Source organism: Cryptomeria japonica, chromosome 3 (assembly GCF_030272615.1).
Source record: "Cryptomeria japonica chromosome 3, Sugi_1.0, whole genome shotgun sequence".
Lineage (NCBI taxonomy): Eukaryota > Viridiplantae > Streptophyta > Pinopsida > Cupressales > Cupressaceae > Cryptomeria > Cryptomeria japonica.
In genome coordinates this window covers 831,434,960-831,443,820 of record NC_081407.1, presented here as the reverse complement: position 1 = coordinate 831,443,820, position 8,861 = coordinate 831,434,960, and positions in this window count along the sequence as shown.

The window sequence follows — 8,861 nt, the reverse complement described above, 5'->3', positions numbered from 1 at the left end:
GAGACCAGACAAGGTGAAGGTTGAGTTGATGAAGAGTCAGAGAACTAATAGAGAATCAAGTAGAGGAAGACCGGTTGAGAAGAGTTTAACTGATAGAGTGATTTGGTTGTGAGAGGTTACAAAAATCATTTGTAGCCAGGCTATTGCTATTGTATTGATATATGTCATTGTAATCACTAAGTTAGAGTTTGGTATAGGGGTTGGTGCTCCTTGGGTTGGTGCCTTAAACCAGGGGTTCGTGCTCCTTGGGTTGGTGCCCTAAATCAGGGTTTGGTGCTCCTTGGGTTGGTGCCCTAAATCAAGGGTTGGTGCTCCTTGGGTTGGTGCCCTAAACTTTGTAATATGTTGTTTATATTGAGGTTGGATTGGAGCAGTAGACTCCAGCAACATTTCTTACTGAGGTTTTTCCCATGTTGGGTTTTCCTAGTATATCCAGTGTTATGTGATGTGCCCTTTGTGTGTGCTTGCATTTTGGTCTTCTCCCTATCTCACTGGTATATTCACCTTGTGTTAGATCTACTAACCAATACAAACATTTTTTTGGCATTATGGATGAATTGATTATGTGTTGTATTGATTTTTTGTCATTGATGTCAACACTAGTTGTTATGGTTTTGGTTACCGGTAGAAGATCTAGTGTTACCAGCAGAAGAGAATATCTTTTGGACACTTTCGGCATGCTTGGATCAATGGAGTATGTTTTATTTTATGTGTTACATGTTCTAGAGTATGCTTTGGTCAGTTAGTATTGACTTGGTAATCGGATGCTATCATACACTCTTGTAAACCCTTATTGACATTAGTTTAAGGTTTAACCATTAGAGCTTTCATTGAGAAATCTTGACAAGATGCATAAGTGGTGTTGGTGCAGATTTCAGGATGATTAAGACGTTCTTTGATCATGCTTCAACTGCTTGAAGATATTGCTTTGGCGTGGTGGACTCAAAATAGGTCTGGTATGTATCTAGGTTATGGACCGATATCATGTTAACGTGTACTCTACACATTATCAGGATGTTTCATGGATTGGTTATTGTTTTTTTGGTCTTAAGCTGGCATGACATATCATTGTAATATGGATTTATTTAATGATCTTATTGTAATATCTTTTAGGTGGCTGACCTAATTGGTTTAGGCCTTAGGGTTGGTATAAAATGATGTAAGATCTCATTGTAGATCATGGTATGGGATTGTGGAAAAAATGTTCATGGTCTTGGAATGAAATATCATATGCATAGAAGATTTAGTAGATCATAGGTGATTGAATTGGGATTAAGGAAGAGGTAAAAGGCCTCCAGTATTGAGCTTAACTGAGACTGTAATCAAGCATGCTAGATGCTATCTCTAGCAGCTGATTATTCTAGATTGTTGTCCATTTATCTTGAGATGGTTATTGCCTCTCTGTAGTTAGTGAGTCTTTTGTAATGAGCAATATGCTCTAAGCAGTGTGCCTTCCTGTATGTGCATGCCCCTCATTGTATCACATACTTTCTGTAGAAGTATCATCTGATTGTGGGTAGGCTTCCCACCGTGGTTTTTCCCTTTCTGGGTTTTCCACGTACAAATCATGGTATTATGTGGTATGGTTTCATTGTGTTGATTATCTATTTCATTGTTAATTTTTATTGCTTATGAGTATTTGTTTTTGTTTTACCGATACTTAATCTGGTTAAAGGTTTTTAAGTGGATTAAATGATATAATCTATTAACAACTGATTCAGCCCCCCCTTTAAGTTGTTCATCAGTTATCCTAACAATTGGTATCAGATATTTGGTCCTCTTTTGAAGAAGATTAACCACTTGAGGTAGATCCTATTGCAGCTAACACTTCAAATCCATTGGCAACTATTTTTAGAAGAGAGATCCCTAAGCTTGATGGAACAAATTATGGGGTATGCAAAATTTGAATGGAGACTCATCTTAGATGCCTTGGCAAGGATATTTGGGAGATCACTAAGAAAGGATACACACCTTATGATCCGACATCTGGCAATCCTACTCCTGTAGACTTGGATAAGAATATTGAAAATGATTGCAGAGCTAGAGAATCCCTCTTATGTGCACTTACTGATCAACAGATCATGGGATTGACTGATAAATCATCGGAAAAGGTTATGTGGGATAAATCACAAACTCTGAATGAAGGTGATCCTACTATCAATATTACTAAACTTGATGGTTACCGGGTAAGATATGAAAACTTAAAAATGGAAGATAATGAAAGAATTATTGTGTTTATGAAAAGAGTAAATGAGATTGTTATGGGAATTCAATGTTGTGGAGGATTTCTGAGTGAAGATGAAATTGTTTCCAAAGTCTTGAGATCCCTTCCACCAACTTACAAGATGAAGGCAACTGCAATTAATGAATTGAGAACAATGGTAAACTCTTAAGTTAACAGAGACATTCTGATTGGGAGATTATCTGCTTCTGAGCTTGAAGAATTTGGATCTTCTGGAGTTGTAAAGTCCAAACCTTCTTTTCATGCATCATCATCATCATCATCTACTAGCAAATGTGATTGGAAAGTCTTATATGAAAAATAATTGGAAGACATGAGGAAAGAGGATGAAAAATTGGAGAAACTTTAAGCCTTATTTGCTAAAAGAGTACCTAAAGAACCGACAAGAAGTACGTATGAAGGAAAAGAACCTTTTAAATGTTTTGCACGTAATAAGATTGGTCATTTTGCATCTAGATGTCCTGAAAGGAATGCCAGATTTGAGGAAAGAGTTAAGAAATCGTTTAAGCCTAACCATAATAGATATAGATTCAAGAAAAGTAAACAATGCTACATAGTGGATGAGGAAGGAGTAAGTGATGACTCTTGAGATGAACCAACATAAGATTTTTCTATTGGATCCGATAATGGAAAGAAATGTGTGTTCTATAATTTAAAGGAAGATGAACTGAAACCGACTATCATGAATGAAGAAAAGGCCTTGGCAGAAACAGTTGAAAATAAGGATGAATGGGTAATTGATAATGGATACTCACATCATATGACTGGTGATAAGGGACAAATTTTATCCCTACAAGAATACAATGGCGGTCAAGTTAGATTCAGAGATGACAAACCATATATGATCAAAGGTAGAGGTATTATTTCTCTGGATGACAAGCATAATACTGATATTGTCTCCTATGTAGAAGGTTTAAAGCATAATCTTTTGAGTGTTGGTCAATTGGTAGACAAGGGTTTCCAGCTTTAGTTTAAATATAGAAAATGAAAAATCATTAATAAGACTGGTTTGGAGATTGCAACTGGTAGGTAATATCTTTCACTTGAATACTGGTAATAAGACATGTTTGATTGCTCATATTGATGAGAGTTAGCTATGGCATAAGAGGTTGTGTCATGTTAATTTTTATTGTATTGTTAAGATCACTTCAACTAAGGCAGTTAGAGATATACCTAAGATAGTGAAGCCTCATAATCCGGTATGCAAGGAATGTCAATTGGGGAGGCAAGTTAAAACTTCTTTTAAGAGCATATTGTTGGCATATGTACAGAGCATGATGACATGTTAATACTATATGTTGTCATTGATGTTAATATGTTGAGTGAACCAGTATATTGAGGTTAAGCAACTGACAAAGAGAACCGGCATATGTGAAAAGGTGAACCGGTATGTCGCAAAGAGAACAAGAGAACCGATATGATGTTGTGAACCGGAATGAGAACCAGTATATGGAATGTTTTGTATCAAGGGTTCATATAGCATGACTACGGGTTGGTAATCTAAGTCTTATGGTTTCTGGTTGAACTGAACATTGTAATGGATGTTTGATCATGTCGCCACGACAGCTTTGTGCACGTGAAGGATCTTGTATGAAGGAGATTGATCTTATCCACCTCAGGAATGTGTGGAGTCTTTGCAAATGATGGAGAATTCCTTGAGATCTATTCAAGACAATTGTATTCAAATGTAAAGTGTTCAATGGTCAGGATTAAACCAACTAAATTTCTCAACCTAAGTGTTTAGGGTTTAGTGTTTATGGTACTGACTTATTTGTTTTCTATAAGGTTGATGTCATGTTTCATGTTGAGGTTGTTGGAAAATGTTGTGTGTGTATCTATGTGCAGAGATACGTGATTCTTGCCAGACCAGTTGAGAGGATTTATACCTACATAGTGTGTGTGTAGAAGGAAGGAACTAAAGTGGATCTGCATTGGCATTGAGTGCTATTACCAGATCATTGTTATACCTATTGATCTCTAACCACTTCAAGAGTTGGAAAATACCTTAACAGGGTAGCTTTAGCTAGCTTGTTGTAAATCCTTTAAGAGGGTGACTCAAAGCCATTGAGTTCATAAAATCCTCTAACAAGGTAACCGTTAACAGGGTTTAACCCTTAACCGGGTGATCCCTAACCGGATAGGTTTCTAATAGAATCTATTGTAATAGTCTTTAATCAGACTAGGCTTCTAATAGAGCGGACCTCTAAGGAGTTCAAAAATAGAGGAGTTCAAAAATAGATTGTGGGTATTCGTCCCCACCGTGGTTTTTCCCAGTTGGGTTTCCATGTGTAAAATATGTGTGTCATATGTGATGTCTTTTTTTATGTGACGCTTTGTTGTTTTCTATCAAGCGGTGAATCATGTTGATCTAGCAAGTTATTATATTTTTGTTGATAGATTACTTGTCTATGCACAAGGGTAATGAGGAAATGAGGGTGTCGGTTGTATGCTAAGATAAGTATTTATGGTTTATATCTTTCACAGTCTCATTGTGCTTAACCAGTAGTATTTTGGTATATGACCGGTATTAGTGATTGGGAGTCAAGTTCACTATTTGTAGTCAAACTAGTTTAGAAAAACTTTTTTTACTTGTACTAATTCACCCCCTGTCAGTACTGGTTTGGTACTCATGATTCATCATTGTGTTATCAATTGGTATCAGAGCATCCTCCAGGTCCTCTGCATTGTAAGCTTAACCGCTTGAGGGAAAGATCTTATGGTAATGATGAAGAGGGAAGGTCCAAAATTCAACAAAGATATTTTTAAAACATGGAAGGACAGAATAAATATATACATCAGAAGAATGGGTGCTCAAGATTGGAGCTATGTTGAGAATGTTTATATTATCCCCACTAGTACTCTCACTGATGACCAAAAGAGAGAGATTTAGGAGAATGGGCAAGTCATGGAAGCCCTAATTACTAGTTTATTTGGCATTGAGTTTATTGATGTCCAGGGTAAAGAAAATCCCAAAGAAGTATGGGATACTCTAGAGAATATCTATGGCGGTGATGAGCATGCAAAACAAGCTAAGGAAGAAAGCCTTGGGGGAAAGTTTGAAGACATGTAGATGGTTGAAGGATAGACCATTCAACAATATGGAATAAGAATCAAAACTATTGTTGGAGATATCAAGAGTGAAGGTGGTAAAATGGAAGATTTGACTATTGTTAGTAAAGTTTTGAGATCCTTATTACTAGTCTATGCAATAAGGGTTGCTCCTCTTCGGGAGTTGAGGTTAATAGACAAGACTAAGGTGTCCCTAGACTCCATCATTGCAAAGTTGATAGCCTATGAGTTAAATAGCTTTGATGGTAGTGTTCAGAAGACTGAATCAGCCTTTAGAAAATCTCTTGCACCATCTACAAAAGGAAAAGAAGCTAGTACTAGTGGTGAACCAAGATAGAGCAAAGAAATGGACGACAAGGAGATCTTGGTGGAATTTGAAGCTCATCTTGCCAAGAGACTTCCTAAAGGAACCAATAAATACAGAGGTAAGCCTCCTTTGAAATGCTTGTCTTGTAACCGAATATGACACATCGCTATAAATTGTCCTAATGGTGACAACAAGGACAAACCAGAAAGGTTCAATAAATACAAAGGAGGAAACCGAAGAAATTGTTTTGTAGCAGTTGATGAAGGTGTCACAGACGAGGAATTGGAAGATGAAGAAAATGAAGATATTATGTTTGTTGCAGTCAAGGAGGATGTGTCAGACAAGAAGGCTCTTGTCTCTCACCTTGATAATTCCAATGAGTGGATTATTAACAGTGGTTATTCTCACCATATGACTGGTGATTAGAGCAAGTTTATATCTCTGGAAGAGTATGATGGTGGTGTGGTTCATTTTGGTAATGATGCATCATGTATGGTCAAAGGTAGAGGGTCCATCTCTCTAAATGGAAACAGCAGTGTTGATAATATGTATTCGGTGGAAGGTCTCAGACATAATCTATTGAGTGTTGCTTAGCTGAATGACAGTGGAATCACTCTGAAATTCAGAAATGGAGTGTGCAAAATCAAAGGAAAGAATGGTGAACTGATGGCCACCGGTATGTAGACCAAAGGTAACTTATTTCAGCTGAATGCAAATATAAGTAAATGTCTTATGGCTAAGTTTGATGATAGTTGTATATGGCATAGGAGACTTTGCCATGTAAAATTTGATAACATAGTAAAGGCCAGTAAGATCAAGGCAGTTAGAGGACTGTTGATGCTGAGAAAACTAGAAAATCCTTTGTGCAGAGAATGTCAACTGGGTAAAATGTCTTCCTCAACCTTCAAAGGTAAATCTTTCACTGCTGACAACTTACTTGATCTTGTGCATACTGATTTGTGTGGTCCTATGAAAACTAGGAGTGTGCAAGGAGATAGGTATTTTATGATTCTTATAGATGATTGCTCAAGAATGACGTGGGTCACATTCTTGAAGGACAAGTCTGAAGCCTTTGGAAAGTTCAAAGCTTTCAGAGCACTAGTAGAAAAGGAAAGTGGTAGAAGAATCAAATGCCTTAGAACTGATCAAGGAGGGGAATTCACTTCTGGTGAATTCAACAAATATTGTGAAGAAAATGGCATCAAGAGGCAACTGTCTACCCCTCGGACTCCACAACAGAATGGACTAGTAGAGAGAAACAACTGGACTATGGTTGAAGTGGCTAGAACTATGTTGATCCAAGGAAAGGTCACTCACACCTTTTGGAGAGAAGCGGTGAGCACTGCAGTCTACACAATGAACTGGGTACTCATCATGAAAGGAAAGGATAAGACTCCTTATGAGTACTGGACCGGTAAGACACCAGTGGTAAGCTACATCAGAGTGTTTGGTAGTAAATTTTATATCAAGAGGAGTGAACATAAGAGAAATTTTGATGCTAAATGTGATGAGGGAATATTCCTAGGGTATTCCACAAAGAGCAAATCTCTCAAATGTTTCAACAATAGGACTCATAGAATTGTTGAAAGCATCAATGTTAGGGTTGATGAAAACTCTGAGAAACCTGAGGAAACTGACAAAGAGCACATGGGAGATGAACCAGTAGTAACCTTCTAGGAACCAATTGCAAATCACCCCAGTACTAGTAATTGTGCTCCTACACCGGTAGATGTTGATGCTGATGAAGATGAGGATGCTGAAGGAAAGCAAGAGGAAGTTGTTAAGAACATACTAAGGTATGTCAAACTCAATCATGATCCAAAGAAGATCATAGGAGACAAAGATGCAGGAATTCTTACAAGAAGAAAGGTCAGAGAAAGCTCATGTATGATCTCTAAATTTGAGCCTAAAACATTCAAAGAGGCACATAAAGATGAAGACTAGATCAAGGCAATGGAGGAGGAACTTGACCAGATAGAAAAGAATGGTACATGGTCTTTGGTACCCAGACTGGAGCATAAAAATGTCATTGGAACCAAAAGGGTTTTCAAAAATAAGCTAAATGAGGATGGCATAGTGGTAAGGAACAAAGGCAAACTAGTATGTAAAGGATATGCCCAAGAAGAAGGAGAAGCCTTTGCTCCAGTAGCAAGATTGGAATGAGTTTGTATGCTTCTTGCATATGAAACTTTTAAAGGATTCAAGTTATACCAAATGGATGTAAAATTTGTATTTTTAAATGGAATACTTGAAGGGGAGGTGTATATAGAGCAACCAGATGGGTTTGCCCTATCAAAAGATAGTGACATGGTATGTAGGCTACATAAGGCCTTGTATGGACTGAAGCAGGCACCAAGAGCATGGTATGAATTCTTGCATTCCCAGCTTGTGAAGATTGGATTTGAAAGAACAAGTGAAGATAGCAATATCTACTTGAAATTAGAAGGAGATCAGATTCTGATCTACAAAGTATTTGTTGATGACATAATCTTTGGTGGAGATGACAAGATGAGTCACGACTTTACAGATGAGATGAAAAAGGAGTTGAAATGTCACTCATAGGCAAGATTAAGTTCTTCATCAGACTACAGATTTAGCAAATGAAAAGTCGAATCTTTATTACTCAGTCCAAGTATGTCAAAGAGGTGTTGAAGACCTTTGGCATGGAAGATAGTAAACTGGTTGGTACACCAATGGTGACCAGTTGTAAACTATCAAAAGAAGATGACCCAAAATTAGTAAATGAGAAGGAATACTGATCAATGATTGGTAAGTTGCATTATGTAGTGCATAGCAGACAAGACATTGCACATGCAATGGGTATTACCGCTCGGTTTCAGTAAAGCCCAAGAGAATCCCACTTGGTAGCAGTCAAGTGGATTCTTAGATATCTGAAGGGAACTATTGACTATGGATTACAGTATCCATACAATGATGATTTCAATCTCAAAGTGTTCACAGATGCTGATTGGGCTGGTAATGTGTATGACCGAAAGAGCATAACCGATGGTGCATTCTTTCTCGATGGTAGACTAGTCTCATGGATGAGTAAAAAGATGAGTTGTATCTCTTAGTATATAGCAGATGTGGAGTATGTTACAACTTTTGTGAACTACACCCAGACTATTTAGATGAAGCATGTATTGAATGGCTTCAAAGTTCCTGTATCTGAACCAGTAAGTATATTCTGTGATAATACAAGTGCAATTAACATTTCAAAGAATCCGGTTTTACATGCTAGAA